This window comes from Saimiri boliviensis, chromosome 7 (genome assembly GCF_048565385.1).
Source record: "Saimiri boliviensis isolate mSaiBol1 chromosome 7, mSaiBol1.pri, whole genome shotgun sequence".
Classification (NCBI taxonomy): Eukaryota; Metazoa; Chordata; class Mammalia; order Primates; family Cebidae; genus Saimiri; species Saimiri boliviensis.
In genome coordinates, this window is record NC_133455.1 from 18,332,427 (window position 1) to 18,353,353 (window position 20,927).

Below are 20,927 nucleotides of genomic sequence, written 5' to 3' on the forward strand. Positions count from 1 at the left end.
CCATCTCTACTAAAAATACAAAAAAAAAAAAAAAAAAAAAAAAAAACCCTAGCTGGGTGTGGTGGTGTACACCTGCAAGCCTCCTCTCTGGAGGCTGAGATGGGAGGACTACGTGGGCCTGGGAAGAGGCTGCAGTGAGTTATGATTGTGCCACTGGATAACAGAGGGAGACCCTGTCTGAAAAAAAAAAAAAATTAAAACAAGGAAAGTCTCAGGCAAACCAGGATGAGCTGGTCATCCTGACTCCATGAGCCCTGCTTTGACCTGATGTTGCCATTTTGTATGATGTCCTTTTCTTTTTATTTTCTTTATTATTTTTTGAGACAGGGTCTCACTCTCTTACCCAGACTAGAGTGCAGTGGCAGGATCTCGGCTCACTTCAAGCTCTCCATCTCCTATATTCAAGCAATTCTCCCACCTCAGCCTCCCAAGTAGCTGGAACTACAGGCACGCATCACCATGCCTGGCCTAATTTTTGTATAACATTTTTAATAGAGATGGTGTTTTGCCATGTTGGCCCGGCTGGTCTCCAGCTCCTGACCCCAGGTGATCCATCCATCTCGGCCTCTCAAAGTGCTGGGATTACAGCTGTGAGCCACTACGCTCAACCCAAATAATGTCCTTTTGGGGATTTCAGAAAACGATTTAGCAATCTGGGGTCAACTTTGTTAGGAGGAAAAGAAAATCCATTTGCTCCATTATGACTATTGCATTCATCTTTTGCAATGGAAAGGGAACTGGTATAGCCATGGTAGTTAAGATTACTGTCTCCGAAGCCAGAGGCAATGAACTTAAATCCTTGCTGTCCCAGGAGTTTGAGACTGCAATGAACTATTATCACGCCACAGCACTCCAGCCTGGTTGACAGGAGTTTGCATTTGAAAAGAATCCTTCTGGCTGTGGGTTAGAGAGTAGACTCTGGGTTAGAGCAGGAGCCCAGGCACGGTAGCTCATGTCTGTAACACGGTAGCTCATGTCTGTAATCCCAGCACGTTGGCATGTCAAGGTGGGAGGCTCGCCTAGGAGTTTGGGTAATTAGGAAGACTCCATCTCTGAAAAAAGAAAAAAAAAAGCTGGGTGTGGTGGCCCCCACCTATAATCCCAGCTACTTGAGAGGCTGAGGTTGGAAGGATCGCTTGAGCCTTATCTTTTTCAGGAAAGTGATAATGCAGTGGTACCCTTGTTTTGACCATAGATTAAGACTTTATATACATTATCACAGTTAACAACATCTTCCAGGCTTAGAAAACTCCCTTCCCCTGGAGATAACCCACTCCTTCTTAAGGAATGACCTGATTGTCAGGCTTTTCTCCTATATTCAACAGGTTCAGTCACTTTGGTTTAATCTCCTCAGCTATGCGTTTGCAAAGAGCCACCTTGTAAATGAACTGTGTCAACTAAGGTATCCTGTAGGGAGTGTAATGATAGAAATTCCTCAAGGAGCTACCTCCAATGGGAAATTCCAATTGAGAGCTTAAAAGCTCTAGGGAGGATGGAGGCTAGGATGAAAAGTTCTAATAATAACAGCTGATGGTTTTGAATGCTTCAAACAAGCCAGACACCATCTTCTGCATTTTCAATACATTTTCTTACATATAAGGAATGAATTACAATCATTCTGATTTTACACAAAAGAGCAAAGTTTTTTTGTTTGTTTTGTTTTGTTGTTTTAGAGACAGCACCTTGCTCTGTCACCCAGGCTGGAATGTAGTGGCACAATCATAGCTCAATGCAGCCTGGATCTCCTGGGCTCAAGTGATCCTCCCACCTCAGCCTCCCAAGTAGCTGGGACTACAGGTGTGAGCCACAACACCCAGCTAATGGTTTTATTTTTTGTAGAGACGAGGTCTCATTATGTTGCCCAGGCTTGTCTGGAACTCCTGGCCTCAAGTGATCCACCTGCCTCGGCCTCATAAAGCACTGGGATTACAAGCCTGAGCTTCACCCCTAGTCTGTTTCTATATTTCCAACGAAGAGTCTATTCTCTAACCTGCTACTAGAAAATTTTTTTTCAAAGGCAAGGCGGTGATTTCGATCATTCCAAATGTATACATGTATGGAAACATCGTATTGTGCCTCAGAAATATATAAAATTATTCCTTGTCAATCAAAAAGAATGTTTAAGGCAGACAAAAACTAGAAACCACCCTGGAGTTCATCAACAGGAAAAGGGTTAAACAAACTGGTGTATTCATACAAAGAAATACTAACCCCCCAATAAAAAGAAACTATTGGCCGGCTGGGCGCAGTGGCTTGGGCCTATAATCCCTGAACTTTGGGAGGCTGAGGCAGGTGGATCACGAAGTCAAGAGATCAAGACCATCCTGGCCCATATGGTGAAATCCCGTCTCCACTAAAAATGCAAATATTAGCCGGGTGTAGTGGTGCGTGCCTGTAGTCCCAGTCACTCAGAAGGTTGAGGCAGGAGAATCACTTGAATCCGGGAGATGGAGGCTGCTGTGAGCCAAGATCACGCCATTGCACTCCATATTGGCACAGAGTGAGACTCCAGCTCAAAAAAAAAAGAAAAATGAAAAACTATTGATATAAGTTATAGCACAGATGAATCTCAAATTGTGATGAATGAAAGAAAACTTTATACACAAGGCTATGTGCTGTATAGTTCCACTCATCTAAAGTATTGGAAGAGACAAAAACAACATGGGACAATCAATAGCAGTTGCTTGGAGGAGTGAGGGAGGGATGATGACAATATTATCTGTCTTGATAAGGGTTGGGATGCAGAAGTGTGTGCATATGCAGATATTTAGAGAATGATGTGCATTTCACTGTGTGTACATTTTCTTTTAAAAACTATGAATAGCTGGGTGTGGTGGCTCACGCCTCTAATCCCAGCACTTTGGGAGGCCAAGGGGGGCGGATCACGAGGTCAAGAGATCGAGACCAGCCTGACCAACATGGCGAAACCCTGTCTCTACTAAAAAATACAAAAATTAGCTGGGTGTGGTGGTGTGCACCTGTAGTCCCAGCTACTCAGGAGGCCGAGACAGGAGAATTGCTTGAACCCGGGATGCGGAGGTTGCAGTGAGCCAAGATTTCACCACTGCACTCTAGCCTGGCGCCTGGCAACAGAGCAAGACTCTGTCTCAAAAAACAAAAAAAAAAACAAAAAACCAAAAAACAAACAAACAAAAACTATGAATAGATAATTGAATTCTAGTTAGTGATATGCATGCTTAAGTATTTGAAGATGAAGTAACTGATAGCTGTTACTATTTTTGGTTTTGATTGTGCTTTTGCTTTAGAGATCATGCATGCAGCTACTCCTGTAACTTACTTTATAATGCAACAAAAGATAAATTACAAAGTGCTGGTATTACAGGCCTGAGTTTTGAGAGGCTGAGGTGGGTGGATCACCTAGGTCAGGAGTTTGAGACCAGCCTGACCAACATGGTGAAACCTCATCTCTACTAAAAATAAAAATAAAAAACTAGCCAGGTGCAATGGTGCATGCCTGTAATCCCAGCTACTTGGGAGGCTGAGATGGGAGACTCACTTGAACCTGGGAGGTGGAGGTTGCAGTGAGCCAAGATCATACCATTGCACTCCAGCCTGGGCAACAAGAGTGAAACCTCTTCTCAAAAATAATTAATTAATTAATCAATAGATGAGTAAATGGGTAGATGTGTGATAAAGCAAATATAAAGTAATGTTAAGTGTAGAATTCATACAGATGTCATATAATTTTTCAACTTTTCTATAAACTTGAAACTTTTTATAATAAAATGTGGGGACTGGTAAGGGAATAACTTCTTGTGTAAAATAACAAGAAGTAACATTATTCAGATACAAAACCAAAGCTTTTAACAGTCCTCAAATTCTGCGGGATCCGGCCCTTCCCCCATGCCCAACTCTCTGGCCTGATTTCACGTCATCATTCTGAATGTTCTTTTCAATGGCGATTGAACCCTCTCAAACATTTTTTTTTTTTCCTTATTTTTGGAGACAGTGTTTTGCTCTGTTGCCCACGCTGGAGTGCAATGGTACCATCAAAGGTCACTGCAGCCTCAACCTTCCAGGCTCAAATGATCCTCCCACTTCAGCCTCCCAAGTAGCTGGGCCCATGCGTGCAGGTCACCACAGTTGGCTAATTTTTTTTTTTTTTTTTTTTTGAGACAGTCTCAGGCTGGAGTGCAGTGGCATGATCTCGGCTCACTGCAACCTCCACCTCCCGGGTTCAAGCAATTCTCCTGCCTCAGCCTTCCGAGTAGCTGGGACTGCAGGTGTGTACCACCACGCCCAGCTAATTTTTGTATTTTTAGTAGAGATGAGGTTTTACCATGTTGGCCAGGCTGGTCTCCATCTCTTGACCTCGTGATCTGCCCGCCTCGGCCTCCCAAAGTGCTGGTATTACAGGCGTGAGTCATGGCTAATTTTAAAAAATTTTTTTGCCGGGTGTGGTGGCTCACGCCTGTAATCCCAGCACTTTGGGAGGCCGAGGCGGGTGGATCACGAGGTCAAGAAATCGAGACCATCCTGGTCAACATGGTGAAACCCCGTCTCTACTAAAAATACAAAAATTAGCTGGGCATGGTGGTGCGTGCCTGTAGTCCCAGCTACTCGGAAGGCTAAGGCAGGAGAATTGCTTGAACCCAGGAGGCAGAGGTTGCGGTGAGCCGAGATCGTGCCATTGCACTCCAGCCTGGGTGACAAGAGCGAAACTCCGTCTCAAAAAAAAAAAAAAAAAAAAAAAAAAAATTTTTTTTTTTGCAGAGATGGGGCCTTGCTATCTTGGCCAGGCTGGTCTCATACTTCAGGGCTCCAGTGATTTGCCCTGCCCACCTTGACTTCCCAAAGTGCTGGGATTACAGGCATGACCCACCACACCCAGCCAAATGTCATGTTTTTGATCACCGGGTGACCCAGTGTACATTTGCTTATTGTCTATCTCTCCTAGCTGCAGTACAGGGATTTTACTTGATTCCCCACGGAATGCCAGAACCTAGCATGGCACCTGGAAGACAGTGCACTCAGCACATTCTTGTTTCATAAACACGTGGGTGAATGGCAACGATGCTGACCCTACCAACAGTCAAAGCTAATCTCAACTGCGAACGTGGCAAGTGCCTGGCAGCCTACTAAGCTACTTACTTCCATTATCGCCTTGAATCCTCCAACAAACCCATTACGATTTTTACAACTAAAAAAGATTTAGAAAACTTCTACAGTTTAGGAAGATTAAGTGATTCATCCCAAAACAAAGTGATTTATCCCAAAACAGAGCTGGGAGAGTCCAACCCAGTTTCGGTTTTCGCCGTCCCAGAATCTTTTCAACTTGCTCCAGGGCAGGGAATAACTTCTTCTAGAAGGAGATAAACCTATCAGCTTGTCACCACATGCCCAGTTGCCCACATAAAGACCCAGATGCCCATGGATTTGGGGGCATCAGACTCTCAGTCATCAAACTTCCTATGATATTTTGGATCTCCTGTCCCCCGACTACGGGGGTTAAATGGGCTGACCAGCATTCATGGGCAATCAGCTTCTTGATCAGCTCTTCTATTTCAGGGAGGCTGAGGCAGGAGAATTACTTGAGGCCAGGAGCTTGAGACCAGCCTGGGCAACACAGCAAGACCTCATTTCTACAAAAACTTCAAAGAATTATCTGGGCGCGGTAATATACACCTGTAGTCCCAGCCACTTGAGAGGCTGAGGTGGGAGGATGGTTTGAGCCAGGAAGTTGGAGTCTGTGGTGAGCCATGATGGTGCCGGTGCACTCCAGCCTGTGCAACACAACAACGCCTCATCTATTAATAAAAAAGAAAAAAAAAGAGTATTATTGTAAGGAACACAGCAGACAATGTATGTAAAAGAGTGTAACACAGTGGAGATGACCCAATAGTCCAGGGGGAAAATGTTAGTTTCGCGTCCACTTCCCCAGCTTGTTTTCATAATAAAATCTTTGCAGTGGGGGAGGGGAGGGTGGTAAGGGATACATGTTGCTTCTTGTTCAGAGTAACTTCCCCTTTTATTCAGATGCAAAACCAAAGCTCTTGGGTTGGGTGCTCACATCTGTCATCCCAGCACTTTGGGAGGCCGAGGCGGGAGGACTGCTTGAGCCCAGGAGGTTATTTTTGTTGCTGTTGCTTGTTTCTTGAGTCAAGGTCCGACTCTATTGTCCAGGATGGAATGTAGTGATGCAACCTCCGCCTCCCTGGTTCAAGGCATCCTCGCACCTCAGCCTCCTCGGTGGGATTACAGATGAGTGTCACAACACCCAGATAATTTTTTTATTTTATTTTTTAGTAGAGACAGGGTTTCTGCCATGTTGCTCAGGCTGGTCTCAAACTCCTGGCCTCAAGCGATCTTCCCACTTAGGTCTCCCAAAGTGCTGGGATTACAGGCATGAGCCAACATGCCCGGCCAAGCCCAAGAGTTCAAGACCAGCCTGGGCAACGTATGAGACCCCATCTCTATAAAAACAAAACCCAAGTTCTTAACAGCTCACAAGCTCTGCAGGATCTGGGCTTTCCCCCAACCCCAACCCTCTGGCCTCCTCATCTCATACCATCATTGGAATGTGTCCCTTTCAGTGGCAATTGAATCCTTCCAACCACTTTGCCTCCAGCCCCTGTGGCCTCCTTGCTCTTCTTCAAACATACTAACCATATCCTGGCATTCAAGGGCACCTTGTCTACTTCAAGGACACCCTGAGAAACACTTGGATAATTTTTTTTTTTTTTTTTTTGAGACAGAGTCTCACTTTTTCACCCAGGCTGGAGCGCAGTGGCACAATCTCAGCTCACTACAACCTTCGCCTCCCAGATTCAAGCAATTCTCCTGCCTCAGCCTCCCAAGTAGATGCGACTACAGGTGCACACCACCATGTCCAGCTAATTTTTGTATTTTTAGTAGAGATGGAGTTTCATCATATTGGCCAGGCTGGTCTTGAACTCCTGACCTTGTGATCCTCCTGCCTCGGCCTCCTAAAGTGCTGGGATTACAGGCATGAGCCACCACACCTGGCCAGATAATTCTGACTTTTAGGCAATGTCAGCCTAAATAACAGAGAGAAGCTCTCTGAAAGAAGAGACATTTATTTGGGGATAGAGGACTGCAATGGGAATGTGCATACCATAATAAACTATGTGGGTATTCAGACAGGTAAAAGCAGAGAAAGGTTTTTAAAGGACAAAAATGAGGAGGATTACATAATTGTTTTGAAATAATTATCCTTGGCTACAAAGATCAATAACAACGATGATGCTGGTCTGAAGTTGGACAGGCGGTCTCTGGGCAGATGTCCTTGCAAAAGTAATTTTTTGTGTGTTAAGGTTGCAGTGACCTTTGTGCAAGGTTGTGGTATTTGCAGTCTTTCATGATGTTTTTGTTATCAGGCGTACAAGCTGGAGAAGCCTCTCTCCATGCCCTTCCCCCCGCTCTATTTGTCAGGGTTTTCTTAATATCAGTGACTCCATTTTGGGTTCTGACAATTTTCACAGCAAACTGGGCTAAGTGCTCTGAGTTAGAAACTGATCACAGGCTATGTATTTCTCTATTTGTCTACACATTACAGATAGGAAAGCTAAAGTTTAGAGAAAATAAACAATTTGCTCAAGATTACAGTTTTTCTGTTTTGTTTTGGTTTGGTTTGGTTGTTGTTTTTGAAATAGAGACGAGGTTTCACCTTGTTGGTCAGAGTGGTTTCGAGCTCTGGACCTCAGGTGATCCACTCACCTCGGCCTCGCAAAGTGCTGGAACTACAGGCGTGAGCCACCATGCCTGGCCAAGATTACAGTTTTTAAGTTGTAGGCACAGCCTGGTTCTTGTTCCTCTCCTGGTACAGAGACAGGAATTCCAACTGAGGAAATCTAGAAAGGCTCCTTGGAGGAGGTGATAATTTCAAGAGTCTATCATTGTGGCTTAAATATCTGTCTTCTGTAATACCACACTGGACATCCCACTAGGAGACTGCAGCCTGAATTCTTTCATTTATTTATTTATTTTGGGGGACAGTCTGGCTCTGTGGCCCAGGCTGGAGTGCAGTGGCGTGATCTCGGCTCACTGCAACTTCCGCCTCCCAGATTCAAGTGATTCTCCTGTCTCAGCCTCCTGAGTAGCTGGGACTACAGGTGCCTGCCACCACACCCAACTAATTTTTTGTATTTTTAGTAAAAATGGGATTTCAGTGTGTTAGCTAGGATGGTCTCAATCTCCTGATCTTGTGATTTGCCCACCTCGGCCTCCCAAAGTGCTGGGATTACAGGCGTGAGCCACCACACCTGGCCTTATTTTTTATTTTTTATATTTTTAATAAAATTTTTAAGATAAAGGAGACAGGATCTTACTATGTTGCACAGGTTGGTCTGAAACTCCTGGGCTCAAGTGGTCCTCCCACCTCAGCCTCCCAAAGTGCTGGGATTACAGGAGTGAGCCACAGTGCCCAACCAGCAACCCAAATTCTAGAACCCGGAGCTTTGTCACTTCCTTCTGGCTTTGACTTTAGCAAAAGTAGTCAACAGCAAAAGAGTCCTGCCTTCTGAGCACAAATTAAACACTCAGTTTCTTAAGGGTCTCTGCCCAATGCCATCTACCGTAATTTTTCTAATGTTACTCTCTCCTAATCTTCCCCGCAACTAAAGAGATTTGAAAAAGACCCTGTTCTGCCAGGCAGGAGCGATGGCTCACACCTGTAATCCCAGCACTTTGGGAGGCCAAGATGGGCAGATCATGAGGTCAGGAGTTCAAGATCAGCCTGAAAAACATGGTGAAACTCTGTCTCTACTAAAAATACAAAAATTAGCCAGTCGTGATGACACACTTCTGTAATCCCAGCTACTCAGGAGGCTGAGGCAGAAGAATTACTTGAACCCAGGAGGCAGAAGTTTCTGTAAGCTGAGATCATGCCACTGCACTCCAGCCTGGGCAACAAAAGAAAAAGACCCTGTTCGAAGACTCTTGAGAACTCCCTTCCACTGGATGGTTATATCAGACCTATTTTTTTGTCACTTGGTTAAAAGAAAAAGGGGCATTTGGGAGGGATCACAAATATAAAGATGTCCTTAGGACGGACAAACCACCATGCTGCCCTTTAAAATATGTATGTTCTGTATATTTACAGTTGTTTGTTCTGGAGGGATTTCTTCTCTTCCTTCCACATCTCCTAGCTGTGTATACAATAAAAAGGATGGGGCTGGACGTGTAAGACTTTTTTTTTTTTTTTTTTTCCTCTGCTGTGTTTATCCACCCAAGCAAGTATTTTAAGTACTTTGTTTCCATTATGCTATTCTGAGCCCATTACTCGGTAGGGTGATTAAAGATTGCTTTTGGCAAGAGAAGAGAAGACAGTATGTTTGTTACTTCCATGACTGTTAGCCTTTCCCAGGCAGTCTTCAAAGGGAAAAACATGAACACATGGCATACAAAATACATACTGACTTCATAGTGGGAGCCCTGGAGAACGTCTGGCCCTTCACCTTTGCCTGAAATCTGAGCAGCTAGGACAGGAGGCGTGACAAGGGTTCTTTCTAGGGCATCTTGGAGACCGCCCACCTCTCTGGGCGCCTCTGTCTCCCCCTTGCATGTGTGTTCATGAATTCTTTCCCTTGGCTGGGGTCTTCTCGGGAACTTCCCTACTTTTCCACCAATATTTGGATGCAGTCGTGGACAGGACAGATGAGCTCTCTACTTTCTTTTATTATTTTGCAAGTAATAATAATAATAAAGACAGGAGTCTCACTATGTAGCCCATGCTGGTCTCGAACTCCTGGGCTCTAGCAATCCACCCACCTTGGCCTCCCAAAGTGCTCAGATTATAGGCATGAGCCACCATGCCCGGCCAAGCTCTCTACTTTCATGGAGGTTAAAGTCTAGTGCAGTACAGAGACATTAATAGAATCAGACAGCTGGATGCAATGGCTCATGCCTGTAATCCTAGCACTTTGGGAGGCCTAGGCAGACAGATCACCTGAGGTCAGGAGTTCAAAACCAGCCTGGCTAACATGGGGAAACCCATCCCTACTCAAAATACAAACATTAGCTGGGCATGGTGGTACACGTCTGTGTTCCCAGCTACTTGGGAGGCTGAGGCAGGAGAATCATTTGAACCTAGGAAGCGGAGGCTGCAGTGAGTCAAGATTGAGCCACTGCACTCCAGCATGGGCAACAGTGAGACTCCGTCTCTACAAAAACAAACAAACAAAAAGGAATCGGGAGAAGAGCGATTATTCAAAGGGAAAGAAGATGGGGTAACCTAAACCCACAGAACAAGGGCAAGAATAGAGGAGATGTAAACAGGGGCCAGAGAGGTCGAGGGAACCCCTAGTATCCACTCCTCATAGGTGATACATGTTATTTAGTTAAAATGGGAGTGGAAGGAAGAATCTTTTCCTTGTGGAATAGAAGCCAGTCCCTGCTTTCTTATCTTAACAGCTAGGTGGCCTTTGGGCAAGACATTTAACAGCTCTAAACCTCCACTTCCTCATCTGTGAAATGGGCATCCATAATCCTGCTTTACAGGATTTGTGGCACGCAGTGGGAGCACATTGTTAGCTCCTTCTTTGTTTCCAATTGTCTTTGATGAGTTTGACGTTTCTTTTTTTTTTTTTTTTTTTTTTTTTTTTTTTTTTTTTTTTTTTGAGACGGAGTTTTGCTCTTGTTACCCAGGCTGGAGTGCAATGGCGCGATCTCGGCTCACCGCAACCTCCGCCTACTGGGTTCAAGCAATTCTCCTGCCTCAGCCTCCTGAGTAACTGGGATTACAGGCACGCGCCACCATGCCCAGCTAATTTTTTGTATTTTTAGCAGAGACGGGGTTTCACAATGTTGACCGGGATGGTCTCGATCTTTTGACCTTGTGATCCACCCGTCTCGGCCTCCCAAAGTGCTGGGATTACAGGCTTGAGCCACCGCGCCCGGCCGAGTTTGATGTTTCTTGCTTCATTCAGCATCTTGGGAGACCCCCAGGAAGCCATAAATAAATAAATAAATAACTCCCATTATGGTATGTGCTTATATGCTTGCTTGCTTGTTGGAATAAATGCCCAAGACCTGTCTCTCTAGCCTGGGGGCCTAATTCCTTGCAAGGTTGTCGTAATCCCTCTTCCTCCAACCCTCTCATTGGATGGAGTCTCCTTGAAGTCACCAGCTGACCTCTCCTGGGGTCTTGGGAAAATTAGCATCTCACTGGCCTATCTTCCAGACTATTGTGACAAGCGGATGAGATCAATAGTGTGTAAGGCTCACAAGCCAAAGACTCCGGTTCCCCTCCCTGGGCTGGACAAAAATCTGCCCTGATCTAGGCAGAGTTCAAGTTGCACAAACGCGTTTTCCCTGAGTGCTCTCCTTTCAGTCAAGGGCCTCTTGGATTCAAAATGGCATCTGCAAGTTCAGGCATGTCCAGACTGCTTAACGTGTCTCCGTGTCTTTCTATTCTGGAGCCAAGTGGGCAACTTCAGAAACTCCAGCCGCTTACACGGAGTGAAGGCAGTGGCTGCTGCAGCCTACCCGCGTCCTTGGCACCAAGGTCTCCTAAGTGTGGGGACCGTGCTTGGTTCTTGTATATACCTCTCTTTGTTTTGTTTCACCACAGTCCTGCAAGAGAGGGACTACAAGCCTTCCCATTTTTACAGGGATCAACTGAGAGCTTCAGTAACCAGCCTGAAGTCTCCATCTTGACTGAAATGGAAGAACAGAATTCCCAGGTCTTTCTTCTTCAATGGTGCCTTGATGACCAGTTAGCTTGCCCGCTTCCTTCCCCAAAATTAGATTACCTGGGTCCCAGGGAAGCACTCTGGAAATTCTCAGGTCAGACGGGGGTCTCAAGGTGGGGTTTTCTGCTCCAAATGCTGAATTTGAATTTCTGGAGACTCCCAGTCTACAGTTAACTAATATCTCCCTCACTCCAGCTTTCTTTCAACCACGCTGCCAACCCCACTTCAGCTCTAGAAGGTGTAATGACAATAATAATCCTAATTGGTACCATTTATTAGGCACCTGCCAAGCACTAGGCAGGTAACATCTATTTTCTCGTTTAATGAAGTTAGGAATCCTACAAAATGACTATTAGTGTTATCATCCCCATTCTATGGATGAGAAAATCAAGACTCGGAGAGGAAGAAGTCTTCACTCAAGTTTCCAAATAGGTAATTGGCAGAGCCAAATCTAAAATTCGGTCTGGCTGACCCCCAAGCTCTCAACCACCTGCTCACTGCCTGCTTTTCAGGCTCCACACATTTACTAAGGTCTCTGCTCAGAAAGATGGCACCAAGCCAAGCACGGTAGTGTGTACTTGTGGTCCCAGCTACTCAGGAGGCTAAGGTGGGAGGGCTGCTTGAGCCCAGGAGTTCAAGGCTGAAGTGAGCTATGATTGTGTTACTCTACTGCAGCGTGGGAGACAGAAAGAGACCCCTATCCTGAAAGGAAGGAAGGAAGGAAGGAAGGAGGGGAAAGAAAGAGACGGGAGGGAGGGAGAGGGAGGGAGGAAGAGAAGGAGGGAGGGAGGCAGGGAAGAAGGAAGGAAGGAGAAAAACTACACCAAAGTTCAGTAAAATCCTGCCCTTCCTTACTCTGAGGACCTGCCCAGCCTTCCATGGTTCTTCCGCCTCCACCTCAAGGCCTCAGTTTCCCCATTTGTGGAATAGGGAACTGGACTAGATGAGCTCCGAGGTCCAGCTCAAACTCTAACAACTGCACCCCCACATGGAAACAGCCCCCGTGTCCTCAGCCCTGTCCCTGACCTGTATCCCCCACTATGATCTTTCCCTCCTCATATGGAAAATGGGTACGAGCCTCCGCAATTCCCTGTTCCACTCCCTGACTTCAAAGTGGGAGAGGAAAATGCCGCAGTCACAGCTGAGCACCTTGTGTCCTGGCGCTAATGCCCTCTGGGCTCCCCTTCAGGCTACTCACATTCTGGGAGCCTAACTTGGCCTTTTCCCTCTGGAATCTGCCCTCATTGGACTAGCAGGAGAGTCTCATTCCCTAAGGTTGGAATCAAGGTCAGGCCTTGCAGGAATTCAGCCCCACCTTGACTGTGAGCTTCAAGAACGCTGTCTTTTTAAAATCATCACAATTCTATCATTATCAAAGCTGTCCTTTGAACAAGGACCCCAGATTCTTTACCCAGAGGGCTTCTTCATTTGTGAAGGAATAATTCAGCACAAGTCTTCAGACCCGCAATCACGGTTCCAACGGCCCAGAACTCTGGAAAGCGGCAGTTACTTCCATAATGAATTTACTGGCAAAACCCGACCTCCTTTGAACTTACTTTTAAAATAAAAAATAAAAATTGGCCAGGCACCGGCGGTGGCTTATACCTGTAATCCCAACATTTTGGGACGTCCAAGGCTGGGGGATCCCTTGAGGTCAGGAGTTTGAGACCAGCCTGGGCAACATGGTGAAACACTGTCTCTTGTAAAAATACAAAAATTAGCCAGGCCTGGTGGTACATGCCTGTAATCCCAGCTACTTGGGAGACTGAGGCAGAAGAATTGCTCGAACCTGGGAAGTGGAGGTTACACTCCACCTAGATCATGCCACTACCCTCTAGCCTGGGAAACAACAAACAGTGAGAACCTTTCTCAAAAGTAAACAAATAAATAAAAATTGCATGTATTTATGAGGCACAGCAGGATGTTTTAGAAAAGTCTTTTTTTGTTTTGTTTTGTTTGTTTGGGAGGTTTTGTTGTTGTTTTGAGACAGGGTCTTGCTCTGTTGCCCAGGCTGGAGCACAGTGGAACCCTCATGGCTCACTGCTGCCCCGACCTCCCAGGCTTAAGTGACCCTCCCACTTCAGCCTCCCAAGTAGCTGAGGCACCTACCACTACATCCAGCTTATTATTATTATTATTATTATTATTATTATTATTATTTTGGTAGAAATGGTGTCTGGCTATATTGCCCAGGCTGGTCTCAAAGTCCTGGGCTAAAGCAATCCTCCGCCTTGGCCTCCCAAAGTGCTGGGATTATAGGTATGAGCCACTGTGCCCAGCCAGAACTATGTCTTTTTTTTTTTTTTTTTTTTTTTAAGACGGAGTTTCACCATGTTGGTCAGGCTGGTCTTCAACTCCCGACCTCAGGTGATCTGCCCACCTTGGCCTCCAAAGTGCTTGGATTACAGGCGTGAGCCACCGCGCCCAGCCAGAACTATGTCTTTAAAGCCACAGAGGCCAGGCGCGGTGGCTCATGCTTATAATCCCACACTTTGGGAGGCCAAGGCAGGTGGATCACGAGGCAGGTGATCACAAGGTCAGAAGTTCAAGACCAGCCTGGCCAAGATGGTGAAACCCCATCTCTACTAAAAAAAACAAAATTAGCCAGGGTGTGGTGGCGGGCGATTGTAATCCCAGCTACTCGGGAGGCTGAGGCAGAGAATCGCTTGAATCCAGGAGGCGGATGTTGCGGTGAGCCAAGATTGCACCACTGCATTCATTCCAGCCTGGGTGACAGAGTGAAACTCAAAAGAAGGAACGAAGGAAGGAAGGAAGGAGGAAGGGAGGGAAGGAGGGAGGGAAATGAAGGAAGGAAGGAAGGAAGGAAGGAAGGAAGGAAGGAAGGAAGGAAGGAAGGAAGGGTGGGCAAGAAAAAGGAAGGAGGAGAGGAAGGGAGGAAGGGAGGGAGGGAGGAAAGAAGGAAGGAAGGAAAGAAGGGAAAGGGAAGCGAAGGCAAGCCAGCCAGGGAGAGCTAGGTTTGAATCCCAGTTCTGCCATCAACTATCTGCATTTTCTTTTTTTTTTTTTTTTGAGACGGAGTTTCGCTCTTGTTACCCAGGCTGGAGTGCAATGGCGAGATCTCGGCTCACCGCAACCTCCGCCTCCTGGGTTCAGGCAATTCTCCTGCCTCAGCCTCCTGAGTAGCTGGGATTACAGGCACGCGCCACCATGCCCAGCTAGTTTTTTGTATTTTTAGTAGAGACGGGGTTTCACCATGTTGACCAGGATGGTCTCGATCTCTTGACCTCGTGATCCACCCGCCTCAGCCTCCCAAAGTGCTGGGATTACAGGCTTGAGCCACCGCGCCCGGCTTGCATTTTCTTTATACCCATGGGAGACACTTACAGGATTCAACGCTTACGCAGGTCCTACTGTGTGCTGGGAGCTGTGTTACAGGGCACAGTGCTAAACAGAGAAACCGTGCTCCCACTGTCCTGGAGCTTCCCTCCTCACTGGAAGAGTTGGGAGACTGGAGGCAGATGGCGGGCAAATTCACAGGAGATTTTCAGAGGTAAATAAGACAGTAAAGGAAATGGTGAGGGACAGGGACACCTTCTGACATGGTGCTCAGCACAGCTCTTTGTACAGGGAGGACATCTAAGGAGAGACTTGGTCGTGGAGTCCACTGTAGGAAGGGCTGAGGAAAGAGAACCAGGTGGAGGGAAGAGCCAAGATGCCTTTTCCACTTAAAGATCGGAACCAGGTGCAGTGCGGCTGCAGGGGCGTGAACTAGAGGCTTTGCAGGACACAGAGCAAAGTTTAGATGAATAATTAAAATTTTTTAAAAATTTAAAAATAAGAAAACAAAGTTTGGGTTTTATTTCAATGCCATGTGAGGTCACTGGAGGATTTTTAAAAGCTGCGTTCATGTTTTGAATCACAAAAGCAAACGGTTGGAAGAAACTGACAAACGTTCTCCCACAGTGTGGATCTCAGTCTGCATTCCTGCCAGTGGAGTCGGAGCATTCCCGTTGCTCCTCATTTTCCTCAACACTTGGAATGACCAGTCTTTACTTTCAGCCACTGCCATGGTATCACGTTAGGAGTGGTACTGCATTGTGGTTTTAATTTTTGTTTTCCTCATTGATGTAGAGTTGTTTTTTTTTTAAGGTGCTTTTTGACTATTCACATAGCTCCCTCTCTGAAGTGTCTTGAAAATCCCTTTGCCCAATTTATTTTATTTTACTTTATTTTTTGTGGCAGGGTCTCGCTCTGCACTCATGCTGGAATGCAGTGGTGTGATCTCGGCTCACTGCCTCCTTGACCACCTAGACTCAAGCTATCTCCCCCACTTCAGCTTCTTATAGAGCTGGGACCTCAGGTGCACGCCACCACACCCACCAACGTTTTTTAATTTTGTAAAGACAGGCTTTGACTATATTACCCAGGTTGGTCTCAAAGTCCTGGGCTCAAGCAATCCTCCCAAGTGAGCCACCACATCTGGCTCATGCCTGTAATCCCAGCCTTGGACTCCAAAAGTGCTAAATTACAGGCATGAGCCACCATACCTGGCCGCCCGCTCCCATCTATTTATTTATTTGTTTATTTGAGACAGATTTTTGCTCTGTTGCCCAGGCTGAAGTGCAGTGGCAAGGGTTCAAGAGATTCCCCTACCTGAGCCTCACAAGTAGCTGGGATTACAGGCACAGTCCACCACACCCAGCTAATTTTAGTAGACATGGGGTTTCACCATGATGACCAGGCTGGTCTCGAACTCCTGGCCTCAAGTGATCCACCCACCTGGGACTCCCAAAGTGCTGGGATTATAGGCGTGAGCCACTGCACCCAGTCAGCCCCCATTTTTTAATTGGGTCATTTATCTTCTGATTAGTGACACACAGAAGCTCTTTTAATATTCTGATACATAGCCTCTGTCAAATACGATTTACAAATAGTGTCTCCTAGACTATGACTTGCCTTTTCATTTTCTTTAACAGGGTCTCTCAAACAACAGAAGTTTTACATCTTAATAAAGTCATTTATTTTTACTTTGTGGTTTATACTTTTCTTGCACTAAGAAATCTTCTCTAGCCCAAGGTCACAATAATTTTCTGGTGTATTTTCTTCCAGAAGTTACATTGTTTTAGCTCTTAAATTGCTCATATTGGGCTAAAAAGTTAAACATATACTTATCATACATCTCGGCCCAGCAAGAAAATCATATGTCCACAAAAAGGCTTACACTTTTTTGTAAAATTAGAGACAGGGTCTTACTCTGCAGTGAGTTATGATTGCACTTCACTCCACACTACATTACCCAATGTACAGTGGTGTCACCACAGCTCACAGTAGCCTCCAACTTCTAGGCTCAGGTGATCCTCCCACCTCAGCCTCCCAAGTAGATGGGACTCCCAGTGCACACCAAAAATGAAGTTTTTTTTCATTTTTTTGGTAGAGATGGGATCTTGCTATGTTGACCGGGCTGGCCTCAAGCGACTCATTGCCTCAGCCTCCCAAAGTGCTGGGATTACAGGTATGGCTGCCGAGGTTCATCAGGATTTACACTTGAATGCTCCTACCAGTGTTATTTGTAAGAGGAAAGAGTGGAAATAAATGTCCATCCACAGGTCAACAACTGTACTGCCGTACTCTCCTTTAATGGAAATGCCACACATCAATAAAAAGAAACCATTGATCCCTGCAACAGCAAGAAAGCCAAGTTCAAAAACATTGTGCTGAACCAAAAATAATGCCAGATATAAACACGTTTCGAATGGGTACTTTCATTTCTATGAAAGGATAGAAATGATCAGTCTCATCTACAGTGACAAAAGGCAAATCAATGGTCATCAGAAGCCAGAGGGAATGGGTGGGGGCGGGTAGGTGGCTGGGGAGCGTGGAGGGGAAGTTTTAGAGAGTGAAGAATGTTCTATATCTTGATTGTGTTGGTGGTTACACAACACTCTGTTTTGATAAATGTTGTATCGTTGGGTAGGATTCGATAGGCATTTTTTCAAAATATATTCAACTGTACACTCACAATTGGTGTGTTTTGTGTAAGTTATATTTCTCCATAAAGTGGAATTTAAAAAATAATAAAACACATGTTGGGGAAGAATGGGTGCAGGGTGAGGACAGGAGCATCCGGGTGGAGGCGGCGGGGAGGTGGGTCCAGGGAAGCGACAGGGAATGCTAATTACTGTTGTTGTTTTTCTGCCTCGTTCTCCCCTTGAGCCAGGAACAGGCTCTCATTTGTAGTTGCACTGACCATTTCCCCTACCCCACAGCCTGCCTTCTTCTCTCCTGAGTCATCCCTCAAGGTTATGGTAGGGAACAAAGGCTTTGACTTACGCTGGACATCTCCAAGGGCTGACGCACAGGAAACCATGTCACCGGCTAAGGTGACACGAAGAAATCCTGTGATGCCACCCCCAGGCTCCCCAGCACTCTGTCCTCTCACCCGGCCACCATCTCTCCTTTCTGAATCGCCTCCTCAGCGCAGTGACGATGGCTGATAAAATCTGAGAGCGAGACACCTTCTTAGAGGACTGTGTCTGTCTCCCAGGGTAGCCATGATAAAGTATAGGAAATTCACAAATCGGGTGACTTAAGAGAAATGAGTCCTCTTGCGGTTCTGGAGCTCAGAAGTCAGAAATTAAGGTGTTCACTGGGCTGGTTTCGATTTCGAGGCTCTCAGGGAGAATCTGTTCCTTGCTTCCCTCCTGGGTTCTGGTGGTTACTGGCAATCCCTGGACTTCTTCAGCTTTGTGGATGAGAATGACTCCGATCTCTGCCTCCATCTTCACATGGTGTTCTCTCTGTGTCTATTTCTCTTTTCTTATAAGAATGCAGGTACTGGACGCGGTGGCTCGTGCCTATAATCTCAGCACTTTAGGAGGTCAAGGCGGGTGGATCACTTGAGGTCAGGGGTTCTAGATCAGCCTGGCCAATATGGTGAAACTCTGTCTCTACTAAAAATACAAAAATTAGCTGGGTGTGGTGGTGTACACCTGTAATCCCTGCTACTCAGGAGGCAGAGGCAGGAGAATTGCTTGAACCTGGGAGGCAGAGGTTGCAGTGAGCTGAGATCATGCCACTCCACTCCAGTCTGGGTAACAGAGTGAGACTCCCACTCAAAACAAACAAACAAACAAACAAACAACAAAAAAAAACAGGCCAGGTGCGGCGGTTCACGCCTGTAATCCCAGCTCTTCAGGAGATCGAGGCAGGCGGATCACCTGAGGTTAGGAGTTCAAGACTAGCCTGGCCAACATGGTGAAAGCCCCGTCTCTAAAAAAAAGAATAAATAAATTCAAAAAAAAAAAAAAAAGAAAAACAAAGAATGCCAGTCATTAGATTAGAAGCCACTCTAATCCTCTAATCCTCCTATTGAGCACCTACAGTATACCATGCTGAGACTTGCTCACGCATCATCTCATTTAAACTTCACAATGACTTCAAACAAATGAGGAAACTGGGACTCATAACCTAAGTAATGGGTGCCCCCACATCCATTCAGTCCCCTGAACATGTCTTAATGACCTGCCTTAATTACATCTGCAAATATCCTATTTCCAAATAAGGTGACATTCACAGGTATACAGGTTAGAACTTAAACTTTGTGTTTTCTTTTCCTTTTTTTTTTTTAGACAGAGTCTTGCCCTGTCACCCAGGCTGGAGCGCAATGGTGCAACCTAAGCTCACTGCAACCTCCACCTCCTGGATTCAAACAATTCTCCTGCCTCAGCCTCCCAAGTAGTGGGATTACAGGCACCTGCCACCATGCCCAGCTCATTTTTGTATTTTTAGTAGAGATTGGATTTCACCATGTTGGCCAGGCTGGTCTCAAACTCCTGACTTCAAGTAATCTATCCGCCTTGGCCTCCCAAAGTGCTGAGATGACAGGCATAAGCCACCGAGCCCAGTCTGAACATATATTTTTGAGAGACACAACTGAACACAGTACAGAGACCTTATTTTCCTCTGACCAAAAAGAAGCCTCCCGGGGTCCAGCTGGCTGGAGAATAGGAAGGGAAAATGATGCTGGTCATTTCACTGTCCTTCTCTGAGCCTTAGTTTTACCATTTGTTAGATAAAAATTAAATCACTGAACTTTTGAGATGCAATGGATATGGTTAGCATTTATTGAGCATCTACAATGTACCAGGAACCATGCTGAGCCCTGTACACACGTCATCTCATTTAAGCCTCACGATGACTTCAAACAAATGAGGAAATTGAGGTTCAGAGGTCTAAGTACCAGGTGCCCCCACATCCATTCAATCCCTTGAACATCTCTCAATGGTCTGCCTCTCGGTGCTCCATTCTCTAGTAAAAGTGTCGTCATTTCTTGCTTGAATTCAAAAAAGGGCCTCCTCAGTTTTTCCCTCACCTAAATCTATCTCTTAAACCAGAAAAAGGTTTTGTTAATAAAACTCTCTTTCATAAAATCCCTCAAGGGCTCCCCGTGGCCCTTGAAATCAAGCTGAAATTCACAGCAAGGCTCTCAGGCCCTATGTGATCTAAGCCCAGCCAAACTCCATCCTCCTCTCACCCTGCTCCCTTCTCCAGGATGATGCTTAACTCATCCTTCAGAAGTCAGCTTAGATGGCCAGGTGTGGTGGCTCATGCCTGTAATCTCAGCACTTTGGGAGGCCCAGATGGGAGGATCACTTGAGGCCAAAAGTTTGAGACTAGCCTGGCCAACATGGTGAAAACCCATCTCTACTAAAAATACAAAAGTTAGCCAGGTGTGGTGGCAGGTATCTGTAATCTCAGCTACTCAGGAGGCTAAGGCAGGAGAATGGCTTGAACTCAGAGGGTGGAGGTTGCAGTGAGCTGAGATTGCACCACTGCACTCCAGCCTGAGCAACAGAGTGAGGCTGTCCAACAACTACAATAACAACAAATCAGCTTAGATACCACTTCCCTCAGGAAGTCTTCCTTGCCTGCCCCTCAGGTGTAAGTTGGGTCCCCCTACTCAGTACTCCAAGAACACTCTTCCTGTTATCGTAGCACTCAGCACAGTGTGGTTTTGTTGCCTGTTAACTTGTCTATCTCCCCCAGATGGCAGTGGGTATGCACAGAGCTTCACACATTGCATTTCATATTTACCAAATGCCCTGAACCATTTATCACAAGTACATGGAGAAAGCCAGGACTGAAAGCCATTGCTGGGTGACTCCAGGGACTGTGTTCTGTCTACTGTTCCACACGGATGTTGCTGGAGACACAAGAATCTGTCTAGACCAGCTAGCCCCAGAGGGGCTAGGCCTAAGTGTGCAGGGGCTTGGAATAGCAAACACACGCATCCAT

At 46.0% G+C, this 20,927-nt stretch overlaps 1 long non-coding RNA gene across 1 annotated transcript in view; it reads right to left on the bottom strand.

Annotated features, from left to right (window-relative positions):
* Positions 1-1,839: 1,839 nt before the first annotated feature.
* LOC141585066 (uncharacterized) overlaps positions 1,840-20,927 on the bottom strand; it is a 109,538-nt gene continuing 90,450 nt past the window's right edge. The window contains exons 2-3 of the long non-coding RNA XR_012518335.1: positions 5,647-5,768; positions 1,840-2,512 (exon numbers count right to left, since the gene is read on the bottom strand). This is a non-coding gene — a long non-coding RNA (uncharacterized LOC141585066). The remainder of the gene's footprint in view (positions 2,513-5,646; positions 5,769-20,927) is intronic.